The following is a 14,887-nucleotide window of genomic DNA, read 5'->3' on the forward strand; positions in this document are numbered from 1 at the left end:
ACTTAATTACAAAGAACTTTGACTTTATTTTCTACACAGAGAGTCTTTCACTTCATTGCAAAGTGATTTTGAAATAAGGTGCTGGATTTATTTCAGCAAGCTGCGGAGCTTCCAAAAGGATGTCCGTGACAGTCAAAGGGTGGCTTTGGAGCTCAAAAGTCGAATGTAAAGGATTTTCTTTGGGAGCCATTTGGCCTTTTCACTCTACTTTATTGCCCACAGTGTGCAGTAAATTTCCACATAATGATATTACATTTGGAATCCACGATAAAACTCTGCAACATCCCCGCTATTTCCGCGCACGAGATCAAGAGAGCGAGCGAGTGAGTGAGTGGAGCAAAAATTGGGGTAAATCGATGGATTTTCCTTCGAGGAAATTGCGGTGGAAGGGCGAGTGTCTTGTCATGATGACGAGGCAGGTGATTTTCCCGGAGAAGCATGCACGCCACTGAACGCACGGGCAGAGGAAACCCTTGACTTTTGCCACCCACTCCACGAATTGGCAAACATGCGTTGAAGTTTCTCTCTTACATAAGAACTTTCCCACCCGCGGGGCTTTTCCGCCGAGTGCTGAGGAGTTTTCTTTTTTTTGAGTAGAAGCAAGACGGAGGAAAATTAGAGGACTCCAAGTGCGAAATCCACACGTTGCCATACATTTCCAGAAGGGCGAAAATCCTCCCCCTTCCGAGAGTGTGCCACTTTGATCCACTTTGCTTCTTGTTACCCAGAGTTTGTGTTTTTTTCCGGCCCTCCCACCCTCTTTGCGCGGATGGCGGATCCACACGGAGTCATGGGGCGCCTCCTGCCACCCCCACTTCGTCGCCAAGCGAACACTCCACGCGCGTATTCTCGAGGTGAGACAGCACAGACACTCTTGCGTGAAATCTTCGAAGGGTGTCTCAGCGCACAATTCATTTAAATCAATCTCGCAAATTTTCAACACGGAAACACTCGGGTAACATCGAAACCGCCTACGCGTCATTTTTGTCACGAATTGTTTAATTTAATTACTAACTGTGAGAAAATATTGTAGCGCGTGGTTAAATTGAAGCTCAGAATTGACTTTATGTCTGTTCTTCAGCAGTTGAAGAGATGAGAAGTCAATTTTTTTTTTAAATATTCACACATCTTATGTAAATTATTTGCTGTGTGTGTGTGTGTTTTCCCTCATAGAAAATTTCATAGAAATCCGAAGGTGATAAGCTGGATTATAAACAGAACTTGAACAAACAATTCCTCTTGAAAACTTCCTCTACTTTAGAAGGTGTAAAACTATTTTCCAATCACTTTACCAACTTGCAGCATTCTTGTTACCGCCGTAACCACTTCAGATTTCTGTCTTTATAGAATTAAACTTTAAGCCTAATGAACTTCTTAGGCGCCTCAAGCACAAAAGTGCTTCTTTATGTTGAAAAGCACACATTTTCTATCTAATTTATCGATATATTTTTAGAGCAAGGCTTCAAACATCCCAATTAATTGAATTACTTCTCAATTTTTCCATTGAGCTTTTCGTCATCGCGTAGCTAAAGATATCTTGTGTGTTCTGAGAAGTGCAAAAGGGTGTTGAAATGTTTGGTCGTCCTTTGGAGTGTGCCAAATTGAAATGAGACTCAGAAGTGTTTCTTGGGAAAAGGGAGAGATGACTGTGGCAAAAAAAAGAGCTAAGTTGGCACAAAAAGAGTGTGTGTGTGTGTGAGAGTGAGAGAGAGAGAGAGAGAGAAAGAAAAAGCGAGAGCTTTTCACGTAATTCAGTAAAAGCTCCAAACGTCCCGCCGCGCTCCTCCAGAGTGAGAATAATCGGATTATTCACTCTGTGAATTTAAAATTATTTCCCATGGGAAGTCTTCCTAAATTGCTCAATAAAATATTTCGCAGAATAGAAATAAATGAAATTTTCCTCATGGGTTGTGTTTTGGGAATTTGTCGAATATGTGTTTGTCGTCTTGTTTTCCAACGCCACCGCCAACCGAAAAGTCATGTGAGTTAAGACTCTGTGTGGGCCGTGGAACGAAATTCAACGGTTGCGCCTTATTAGATTGCATTCTGAGGCGTTATGGCCGTTTATCTGGAGTGGAAATCAGTGAAAATATCTCTGCTGACGCCACCCTTGGAAGATCTACACCCTCCCATTGCCACAACTTAAAAAGTCCACCGCCCTGAGGGTGGAAAATGGACGTTCCTAACGAGGCAATGATACACAAAAGGTGTTTCAACTGCGATTGCCTTTATTACCTTGTTATTTCCGACGTCGTTTTTCTGTCTATTCATGCATTTTCACGCCACATGGAGACTCCCTGGCCGGGGCAATTTCATCGCGTCTGCAAGGAAATCCTACCACTCCAACTGCTGTGAAAATTGCAAATGAATATGAGAGATATTTCACAGCGTATCAGATTGAAGTGGCTGCGAGACTCTTCACTCGGAATTTAGACAAGCGACTTTACAGCGAGATATTCTTCGAAAAGAAACTCATTTCCACATTTTCAATCGATTTTCCATTCAGGAGTGAGTGAAGCTAAAACTTCTCTCAATTACCTCGTAACCCACAAATTCATTACTCTCAACTTGTTAATCATATACATATATCATGTGCGCTTGAATGTTGTACTTTCCAATGTAGTTTATCAGACTTTTTTTCCCTGTCAATTTGCATTCAAAAAATAGAGGGAAAAACCACAAATTTCAATCTTCCACATTTTCCCAATGTATTTTTCAACATTTTTCCACAAATATTTTCATAGAGAGTCATTTCCGCTGCAAGCCTGCGGCATTTGTACAGAAACGCGAAAAATAATGATGGGAAAATCGATACAAAAATTCCCCCAGTACACTTGCAAAATCTCCCACGAGGCGATATATGTATTTAACAATATAGATTCTGGTAAAATAATAAATTTTTAATCAGATTGATTTAGCAAATGACATTTTATTTATTAATTTCAAAATTGTATTTAATAATTAAAGAAATCCCAGAAAAATTGTATTGCCTACAAGATATTTTCTCTTTAGTGGTTTATTTTCATTCATACGTCGTTCTGACTTATTCATGGATAATAAAAATAAAATTTACTATAAATATATGTAGAAAAAAAACATACTCAGCGGAGAAGTGTGACAAACTTTTCCACTCTCAACATCAATATTCACGGGTTTCTCATTGAACTTCCATGAGTAAGTCAAAAAGTGCAATCATACGGCAATTTTCCACTTATTCAACAGTTTTTCGCTTCCCCAATCGATCACTTATAGAGCACTCGTGAAATTTACATATAACGAGAAAGTTTTCCCTTCAATGGAAAATCCCTTTAAGACTGCAAATCGCTCAGGTAACATCCAGCATTTCAAGTATATGAACCACACTTGTTCAAGTTTATTTCCCATATTAAAAAATATAAAGCTGAGAATATTACAAATTCATCCAGTCACTCGGTCTCATTGACAAAACTTATACCCAGAATTGTGCGGTGGAAAGAATGCAAAATCAGGCAATTCGTGATGGAATTCTGGCTGGGAAATCCACAATGTTCACGCCAAGAGTGTGGCCTCGGCGCAGTGAAGCGATACTATCGCGTATAAATTCAACCCGTGCTGAAGACACCAGCCACTCTCTTGGGGGATGAGGAGTCATTTTCGCGCTGGTGCGAGCCAACAAACTAAGAACCAAATTGCCGGTGCTGCTCCCGGAGGGGCTCCAGTCGATTAGAGGGAAAATTTTCGGTTTTACTACCCCTTAATGGAGATGTTCCGCCAACCTCTCTATATATATCGCCTCAGAGGCACCCTTTACACTCGACCCCCGGAACAATATAATCCCACCAGGGAAGCTTTCATTAATACATTACCTTGCGCGAAAATTGCAGCAGAGCCGTAAATAAATCAATGACAAGGCAGGTGAAATTTCCACCCATTTGCAATGGTTATTTAACTTTCATAAATATCCTCGGTCAAGGCATTATTCCGCACAGACCTCAAGGAATGGGTGCGATTTACCAGAAAGGGTTTGGGGAATAAATGGGTGTCGTCCGCATTCCCAAAGACTCACCCAGAAACGAAATTATCCGGTGCAGCAATAAAGTTTCAATACAAAGAGAACACAATTCCTTTTATGCTCGCACAAATGATAAACTATTGACTTGAGAGCGAAGAAGAAGAAGCAAAAAGCAAACTCATGATGAACAAAATGCAATGAAAGCACCATCAGAATATGATTGACCGACAGCTATCAGACTCACTCTATTTTCTTCACAAAAAGTGTCACACTCGTCGAATAATATATGCTAAGTTCAGAGAGAAATTAGAATTTCAAATTTCACACTCTAGAAAAGCGTCAATTTGCAGCTCTAATCAAGTTTCAAATATGCATAAAATGCTCCAAAAGCCAATGCTTCAACTCGATATTTTTTGGCTTAGCCGAAACAAAACCAACACAACATGAAGTGGTACTCCTGCAGTGCAACCAGAGTGGAAAAACCTCATTTAACGTGCAAAACTGAAACGTGGAACAGGAAGTGACTTGATAATTGTATTTCATAGCCCAACCATGGCTTTAGGGCTGAGATTAGCTCTTTCCACGCGGGCGGAAAGACTGACAGCGCGACGGCTGATGTTGACCAACACCTCGGCGGGAAAGCCACCCATTCGGAAGCGCCGCCACCCCACGACGGCTCAGTAATAGACGGTGGCGTCATGGCGGCCTCCATTAGGGAATCTTATCACCTGAGAATCACACATTTCCAGAGCGCGGGGCACAATTGAGGTGTGTAAAAGGGGTGGCGAAGACCGCGATGGAGGAGTGCGATACTGAGGAGTCAATAATGTACGCGCCACACGCTGCAAATGACACGGAGAATTTTTCTGGTCGAAAAAAATGTCAATTTGATACACCCAAGGCATTCTCTACACATCCTCGCACCTTCATTTCACTCGCAATAAATAATTCCAACCCCAGAGAAAAAAAAACCCCTGACGAGGTGAAAACGAACTGTCGCCCCGAGGGTTTATCAATTTTTCGTACTCAAATATTTGCTGAATGAATTTATTATATACTTTTTCTGCTCATCGCCAATAAGGCCGCAGATAGCAAAAAATCAAATTATACATTGCCAGTGAATTGAAAAACTCCCTGGTTGAAAATTAACAAATACTCTGCGTGCAGATTTCAACGAAAAGAATAATTGAATTGCCATGAGAATTTGCATAATTTATTCACCGTACTTTTTATTTAAAATCATACGAATTAATTAATGAGTTAATTATATTATTTTGCACCGATGATTTGGGTCAGAAACATGCGTGATTCATACATAAATTTTGCAGTTGGCCAATTAGTGATTTACCCAGAATTTCCTCGATCATTTATTTGCATGCATATCGGGTGACATGAATGATTTAATCGCGAATAAAAATCGGAGAAGAATATTACCTTTAAATATGACATGTTTGATTTTACTGCCAAAAATATATAAGCTTTTCAAGTTTTGCAATAATAGCTCGCATGTTGTCCTGCCCAAATAAACCAAGTTGTTGAAATATTTCAGAATTTGGGAGAGGAAATTTTCGCTATATGTATAAATGTGGTCCAATTTGAATGGGTATTTCATTTGGAAGTGGCACAAAAATGAGAAAATATGCTGTGGCAGAGAGTGGAATGCTTGATGTTATTTATGTGACATCGATGAAATGGAAATTTTCAAGAGGAAAATCCACCCAACTGAGAGGCTTGGGGCGCCTCCGCCCCATAAATCTCAATTGGGAGATGGAAAGAGAGTCAGTTCGTGAAAGAAGCAATTCTTATTCATTGTGAAGAGGCACAAAGATGATGATACCACACAATATCAAATGATAAACCCTTTTCACTGGGATCTTTTCTAAGGGAGAAAATATAATCAATATGTATGTATGTTACATGGAGAAAATCATATTATCTGTGATGGTGGAGCAGAAGCCTAAAAATGACGATGAGTTGACACACGCCAGATCCGTACTGAGGGGCGCACGCGGCGCCCCCCAGAAAATGATGCGAAAAGGTGGGAAAATTAATGCCCATCGCAAATTGCATGGGAAATTTATATGGTCGATCGATGGAGTTTCCCAGGGATCGTTTTTCAACCCCGCATCTGCCTTTTCGCGTCCACGGCACTCATGAAAAATTCAAGCCACCAGGGGCGGAGTGAAGGTACAAGATAGAGGTTGTAAATTTGATGAAAAATCGCAAGTATTGGACACACACACATTGTGGATTTTCAAGCTCGGCACGCAGGAGGCATTCCAGTGCTTTTGCGGACACACTCACAATGTGGCACATATAAATCTCTTGCTGGTTGTATTTCAATGAGAAAACTAACAATCTATTTGAAAAGGGTGGCATTTCCCACTGAGGAGACATTTTCAATTGAATAATATCCATCACCCGAGCCACTCGTGGTCTCTGGCCTCCTTTGTCAGGCCAATCGACATGCCTCGCAGTTCTCGTTGTCCATGCTTTGGCCCCAAAAGACGCCCGTCGTTCACCATGTTTTGTGGGAAAATGATGTCAGGCTGAGTGGAATAGGGTCGACACTGCCATACAAATATATATGCACATCGCGAGAGTGCCGTTGTTTTGGACAAATAACTTCACAGACCAAATTCTGTAATAGTCAGAAAATACTTTTGACTACTTCATACTGGAGAAATTTAAATGTTGAAAGCCTTCAACATGAAATGAAATAGGAGGAAGACTGCTCTTCAGAAACTTCTTTAACATGTAAATGACTTAGGAGAAAAACTGTATCAAAAGTCCTGCCACAGTGTGTAATCGTGGCTAAACACTGCCGCCACTTTCCATCGCTTTTCTTGGTAAGGAAAGAAAGGAGGAAAAAAAATTCCTCTCGTCTTGTGCAATGAATAAAACACGCACACGACATCATTCCTTTCCCAAATATAAACGGACAATAAATTCTTGGCGCACACACCCCTCGAAGCGAGGGTGAAAGGAGTTGCGCCGAGGTGAGGAGATAACAAGCAGTTTTCCGGCTCAAAATGGATGGTGCGTTGAGGATTTCCTGTCTCTTCCATTCACCCAATTTTCCACCTCGACCCCAGCAATTCCTCCCCAGCACAACTCCTTCGCCCTTGGCGTATCACATGTACAAAGGCGCCGCCGCTGGAGGGGGCAGAAAAAAACAGGCCCAAGACTCATCCCTTCGAGTGTTTTATGACGAATAAATTAAAAGTCTAAGTGTGGCAAAATTGTTTCTTTTTCCCGCCCGCCCCAGCCCACCTCATTTGGCAATTTCTCCCGCCAGGACCCGCTCAAGACAATTTTCACCCCCGCTTATATGGTCTTACCCTTAATATTTTTTTTACGACGTGATAATAAACATCTCACACACACACACAAACCATAGGAGTGAAAGGAGCAAATGTGAGATGAGGTAAATATTGTGAGAGATTCTCTTGGCGAAATATCTCCTTGTTTCATACTTCACAATAGAGAGATGCTCACGTGGAAAGCCTACTCGTCTCGTGGTGCTCTCAAGAAGTCACAGGGAATGTCATTCTAAGGATTAGAGACCAACAATTGCTCTCCTTAGCAAATCTGTTAAGTTGCTATTATGAACTCGTTTTTCAATATAAACATTTTCCCATGATTTATCAAGGTTTGTTAAGACTTTGTATGTTGTATGATCTGGTTAAGGCTTGGGTTTACATCACCTTCTAATGTTTGATGATGAAATTGACATTGAGCCTCTTTACGCTCTGTCAGAGGCCGACTCTGACATGTCGAGACAGCAACTGTGCGAGTAGGAAGGAAAATACACGATACGCGCGCGGAAGAAAGAGATGATCGTGAACAAATTACAAATTACAAATGCTGTGTTTTCACCATAATGAACAGATAGCTTTCCTAATTTTGATCAGAATATCTATCAAATGGATAGCTATGCAATAAATAGTTCTTCAGCTATTTGGACTGTCTCGTTGTGTCTTCACAATGAGAAAAAGTTTCCTCTTGCAGACGAAGTATGTCGATAAAATGTTAATTGATCGGCTAGAAAACAGTAACTGTGACTTTCTCCCGTCGAGAAATCTCGCGCAAAACAACACCTTCAACAAACCACCCCATGGCGGAAGAGCTTGAAGCGCCCGTGTTAAATGCCACGAGTTTTTTCTCCCCTCATTCCACACTTCACGAGGAGGTTCATCTGCCAGCGCCCCTTCCAGCTGCAGCGTGTGAAATATTTCAGTGGGGCTGAATCCCCGGGGATCACTTTGAGCCGCGGCGGGCGGGAATGGAGCCCACCCAATGCGAGCTCAACCATAGTTTGTTTTATACCTTCCGCGTGAGTTTCTGCTTTTAATCACTTCCTGGCAAAAGTTTATCCATGAGAGAAGCACGGGCAAAAAGTGAGACAAATTTCCCGTGATGCAATACAAAAACTATGTTCAGTGTGTTTCTGGATAATTCTATGAAAATTGCAAGGGTAAATCGATAAATTGAGAAATTTTGAGAGACTGAATTGTCAGATGGTAAAGGGATTTACTCAAATTGGAATATATCAGTATTTTAGCATTGTTGAAGCACTCGGCAAAGATCAACTGTTTGGTATAGTGAGAATAAAAATGTCTCAAGTGGACCAACTTTGCCAATAAACTGCGCCCCACACACTGTTATAAATCAAGAGGGGAAGGAAACTATCCAGTGACCCAGTGGTGAAAATAGAATTTTCGGTCACTCTGGTGACCATTGTTAATGCTTGTTTGACACTATCTTGGGCCACTTTTTTCGCACACTTTCCGCGTCCAATAATTCAAAAGACCGCATTTCCAGACACTTCCCGTAGCATTTTTTGCCCCGCCAAAAGAGGAGAGAAAAAATTATGAAACTCTCTGGTCGCTTTTCGCCAACTTTCTTCCATTTTCACTCGCCCCTCTCTCTTATCCTTCATTTTTGGGTGGTAGCAAAAGAAGAACCATAAATAATTGCAGAACATTCTCATGATATTTCTTACGAGGTGTGGGCATATTTTTCTTCTCCTTGACTTGTGGAATATATTCTTTACGATAATGACTCGAATGGGCATGGAAGTGCATTAGCGAGAGTGTATTTCAGCATAAAATATTTCAACTGATGAAGAATTGATATCATTATCACGGCCAACATTCGGCAAAATATTGCGCGCGCGCGTCTCACGGACAAAATTAATTCTACTTGTGCTGATTAAAATAATAATTTTGTTAAGTGCACTGAGAAAAGTGAGAACATTCGCCTGAGAAATCCATATCAATTACAGTTGACTTCAAGATGTGTTCCAGACATGGGAATAAATGGAGTTTCATACAAGAGATAGATTACCAAACTGTCTCTAAAGCTGTGCTTAGGAGCGTTGCCAAGTAGCAGATTTATTCACTCTTTCAGGCAGTCCCTGCTGTAGATCCCAATTTGCAAATTCCCCACTCAAGATCGACCCAAACCCTGGTCACAGCGTGTTTGTCGCCAATTTTTCTGACTCCCCAGAGCTCGCATGAAAGCATCAAAGCGGGAAAAGTTGCAGGGAAGCTGGCTTGATTCACGAGAGACTCTCCTATAATATAACACGACTCTACGACTATTAGTTCAAGTGTGCCTTTTCCGCTCATTTTCACCAGAAAACACCCACTTTGCCACAGCACAGAAGAGCAAAAACCACCCGACGCACAGCTTTCAAAGCTCACAGCGTGATCGTATTAGCAAATCTGCAGGTGTGCTTGGATAAAAATGCAATATATATATGATATGATTTTACACGTGAAATGACTTCTTTGAGAGCTATGTTCCAGCTAATAAACTGAGGTAGAGGTAAAAGTCAGCAACAGAATTGTGAAAAGCCACCCGGATGAGAACTAAAATCTGCCACACACTGTGCTGTGATGAAAAACAGCGGTATAGTTTGGACATATTGCAATTACATGTGAATTGAATTTCAATGAAAAATTACAGAGAAGAAAAAAAGGTGCACGATTCAAGTGAAAGTCCCGAGAATGCAGTGCCAACAGCGTGGATAATTGAAAAGTATGGATTGGAAGAGCGTGAATTGAATAGCTATTTCTTTGACCACATCTGCAAGTGCAATCGACAGTGTCATTGGGACATTACGCTTAAACTCAGATAAGTTGCCATCGCCCACAAAAGCGGAAAGTATTCAAATTCACACAACGAGATTCCTTGTTCTCATCTAAAATATATGCAATGCTGCTCTGCATAAGACAAAACTCAATACTCTAAAAAGTTTGCAGAGATTAAGCATTCGCCTTCTTCTCCTCGTTGATTGTAATTGAAAAGAACAACACACTCCATGGAATTCATTGTATAATTACCATTTCATTTAATTAATTTAAAGTGTTTCTTATGTTGGAGAAAAGTGGGAGAGTTTTGTTGCCAGGCAATTTTCTGGTATATATAAAAAATTCACAAACTCCTGGGAAGAAAGGAGCATTTCAGCACCTTGTTCAGCTGCCATGTTAAACATTTACTCGCCGTATGTCATGGCACGAAGTGCACTCAAAACTTTTACAAGAAATGATGGGCTTCAGTGAAAGATTATACGGAATAGTGGGGAAGAACACTGCCCGTTGAACTGTAGAATTTGCAAAACATTTCATTTATTTATAAAAAAAAATAGGAGTTTTTATTGTCCCAAAAAGCATAAGCTGATTAATATTCCGCAATCATCAGGGGCTTCAAACCGCCGTAATACTTGTAAATACAATGGAAATTAAATTTCAGGTTGAGTGAATTGATTAAAATTGTCACTATCACTTGAAATGTTTGTACCGCCAAACAAAATAAATTTGTTTGCTAACGTATTGAATACGAAAGCGGAAATTCTATTGCACTGCAGATTTAATTGCAGCGTCGCGAAGAAATATGTGGGTAAAAAGGCTTTCTGCTGGTAACTCTCAAGTGAATTCCCAGGGGTTTGCTCAGTTGAGGGTGATGCTTATGGTAGCGAACCTTGAAAGAGATTAATACTTGGAGAGTCACAGGATGGAAACTTATGAAAATTGCTCCGTGCCAAAATGTGTGCCTGGGCGGTGAAATGTCAAAAGAGGAGAAACGTGTGTGCGATTTACGTGGAAGGAAAATCCTCGAGTTCGTGAAATGCCTGCTTTTTCTACGCCTCTCGCTCTTTTCCTCCTCCCCGCCCACGCAATCATCGTCGTCATTTCGCCTGAGCCCTTTCACCCATTCCCAGACTCACTGAGAATTATCACATCCCAGCAATGCCACTCACCACCCACCGTCACCTTTCGAGGGGTCAAATGCATATTCATGATCTCTACCTGGATGTCTTACGCAAAATCATCTATGGATAAGCACATTGTCGCATGACATATCCTACTGTGTCAGTGGACAAATCAAGGGACTGTCATAGACATTTTCTTATACAATGTCCATACAAAACAGTTCACGTCGCTCAAATGTATAGCAATATTCGCAATAAAATATAAGAAACTGCTTCTTCTGATTCCCAAATTTTTCATCCATTTGATGGACATTCGCTAAAAGAACCTTTCAGCGTGGATTTCAACACTGACAGTTGTCTGAAGTTTAGGCAATTTTTAATGTGATAAGAAAAAATGCTTAAGAACGATGTCCCATGAGAATTTATGCAAGAAAGATTTGGCATGACAAATTTACCACATAATTTAACCGTCACATTTGAATTTCAACGCTCGCCAAACCCCTCGACAATTCCCCACGCGAAATACCCATTTTCACAAGAAAATTTCCAAGCAGAATGAGACAAATTCATCGCCCCAAATGGAGCCAGCAGCCCTAAGTGAGTCTTCACGCCACCATTAACCGAGGGTGGGTGACAAAAGTAGAGGGTGTGATTTTATATTTTTAAAATTCATTTGCGATTGTATCTTATTCGTGCGGCGCTGTCACGTCTTTCTGTTGTTCATAAATCTATGTCCCCATTAAGGGAAACAAGAGGGTGAAATAGAGTGTGTGTGCCTCCGTGGCTCTTTTTTCCCCCCACCCCCATCCCAGAACAGCCGAAGACGAGATGCTGAGGAAAAACACGTCCACAGTGACTATGAGTGGAAAATGGGTGCTTTTTTGCCATTGCGAACCACCAGCAGTGAGTCCTCGTATATCACTGCCTTCCGTGGCATGAGAGAGTGAGGAGCGCTCTGCTGCTCCTCTGCTCATTCACACTGACTGATGCGAAGGGATTATGTAGAGCATTTTATTCACCTCAAGCCTCATGAATGGTGTGCAAAGGAGGCCAGAATACCACCCCCCATTTTGGCGCGCACTGTGCGAAAAGTACTTTCCACAATTTAGCATTAATACCGAGTGGCTGTTGTGGAGGTTGCGAGTGGATGGAATGGCGGGAAGAAAACAAACTCAAATCCCATCCTTTTCACTATAACATTCGCCACGCAACTTTCTTTTTTTCTTCTCTTCCTCCCGCGCTCTCACGGACTCAAGAAGTGCTTTAGAGAATAGCGCGAAAAGGGTTATGACATAATCCGTTGACTACTGAATGGTTCACAGTCAATACAAGTGACTATTTCTCTCCTCCCCACAGGCTTCGAGCATGTCGCGAAGCTCTTGCCATCCCTGTGCTGACACTTTACGTCCCGCCCTTGAGTCACAGCAGCACAAAATAAGCAGGAGTTATAATTAAAACGATAATGATCCAAACATTTATACAAGCATTTATATTTTTACCCTGGAAGCACGTAATGGAAAGAATACACCCACACCATCGATATCATGCATATATCTCAATCATGAATAGGACATTCAATCATTGAAATCTATAATTTGATTAAACAATCGCTGATTTTGACTGCCAGACATTCTGCATTTACCGTGTGCACACAGTATTTATGCGCCGTGATGAGCGAATGAAATTTTAATTAAAATCTGTCAATTAAATCTATGCACACTTTAATTGATAAATGAATGAATAATTGTACGCAATCTATAACAAAATGATATAAATTGTCATTTTCCGGGCATGTTTCATGCAAAAATGTCCATCATCAGCACAGCGTTTACCATAATGACAGATACGCAGCGTGGAGGATCATAACTCTGCCTTAAAATTACATCGATTTCAAGATACCACATAATCCAAAGTATAATTACATGAACAAATAATGTGAATTGCAACCATGGTAAATCATTAATTAAGTCACGAGAATCCACTGAATGAATAATAATTGTAATAACCAATATGATAAGGCATACCAAAGAATTTCCCCATAGAAACTCATATAGGGATTAGTTGTAACTTTATGCAAATTATATGCTTTGAGTATGAATTGTATTATTTTAATAAATTTACACCTACGCTATATAAATCATACTACATCAATTATCAATTGAATTAGGATCAAAATGCCTCAGAATAGCGAATTTTTCGCTATTAGAAACTCTTGAATATCGTGAACGCCAAATTTGAGAACAGAAGCATTTTCAAAAGTTGTGTCATTAAGAGAATAGTTGCAAGAATTGTAGTGAAATTCATACTATCCAATCTGATATATCATTAATTATCATCTTTAATCTTTTTTGACTCGTGATTCTACTCTAATATGATTATATAGACATAATTTCATATGCATAAATTTAGAGATAATGACATTTTGCTTGTTCACACGAACACAAACTATGTTTTGGCCAGAATTATTCATTTTCCAATGTTATTATGAAACAATTTTCTGATACATGGAATTGTTTACAATTATTTAGAATTCGCATCATTATTAACTCCCTAAAAAAATGTCTGATTCGAATAACAATGCTTGTTAATATTGCTTATATTTGTGCCTTCCTAGAAACATAAAATATATTGTAATAATATATTTTTCAAACTACATTGTATTCAAATAAAATAATTCCGAGAATTATGAATTGTTTATACGTGTAAGTAAATTGTATTAACTTCAATATTTACAGTCAAAGCATTCCGTGAAATTCAATAAGTTTAATTCATCATTTCATCGGAACACTCAAAATTGTGGAACATTTTTTACAACAGAAATGCGTTGCAATACCTTGTTTAAGTGCAACCTCAAATACTGATGCGATTTGCTATAAAATGAAAATTGCTAACAGAATGATTTGTCCACTCACCGCGATTTTCCTGGATAATAATCACAATATTGCAATGCAGCGAATAATTTGCCCAATATTTCCGCACTGAACGTGTGCTGGAATGGGTGAGTTTGTCTGTTTCGCGCTGCAAATGGGATTTTCAAGCGGAAGCCTCAATTGTTGGGGGACACGCAAAATCGCCCGTGCCAATTGCCCTTAGTGTCGAGTTATTACTCTACATTGTCCCCAGGATTTGCATTTTGGTCCAGTTTTGCCTGCACCGAAACTCTTTACACACACAAGCGCGTTCAACCACAAGTTCTCCTCGTCCTTTGGTGAATCTTTCGCTTTGCTTTTCCGCCTGGAGTGACGTTGAAGACAAAAACAGGGCGTAATGAATGACGACAGTAGACTAATTGTGTCTGCTTCTTTCCACTTAACACTGAGAAGATCTGATTTGTGATGCTGAAGAGCCAATAATTTCGCGACAATTGCCGATTTCTATAGTGTTGAGAGCTTGAGAAAAAGCCACCGATACAGCCAACAGTGAGACTGTGACTGAATGCGACTAGGAAATCCGGCAGAGTTTCATCCTCGCAGAGAAAGGAACATACATCATGAGGAAGCGCGAGCTTCTGCGCAACTCAACGTGACCGCTTCGCCCCACCATTGAAAAGCTTGCACTCAGGGAAAATCGTCTTGCCGGCAATCAAAGTGGTCACTGGGACAGAATTCAGGATGTCTAAACTGAATTCTCTAGGTCAGGAGAGACGCCAAAACATCTCGAGAGACTGTTTTCTTCCT

At 40.4% G+C, this 14,887-nt stretch overlaps 1 protein-coding gene across 1 annotated transcript in view; it reads right to left on the reverse strand.

Moving 5' to 3' along the window:
* Positions 1-14,633, reverse strand: part of LOC132255677 (limbic system-associated membrane protein) — a 51,906-nt gene extending 37,273 nt beyond the window's left edge. The window contains exon 1 of the mRNA XM_059751794.1: positions 14,123-14,633. The gene's annotated coding sequence lies outside the window, so the exon portion shown is untranslated. The remainder of the gene's footprint in view (positions 1-14,122) is intronic.
* Between the last annotated feature and the right edge of the window lie 254 nt (positions 14,634-14,887).

This window comes from Phlebotomus argentipes, unplaced genomic scaffold (assembly GCF_947086385.1).
Source record: "Phlebotomus argentipes unplaced genomic scaffold, Phlebotomus argentipes genome assembly contig_5, whole genome shotgun sequence".
Classification (NCBI taxonomy): domain Eukaryota; kingdom Metazoa; phylum Arthropoda; class Insecta; order Diptera; family Psychodidae; genus Phlebotomus; species Phlebotomus argentipes.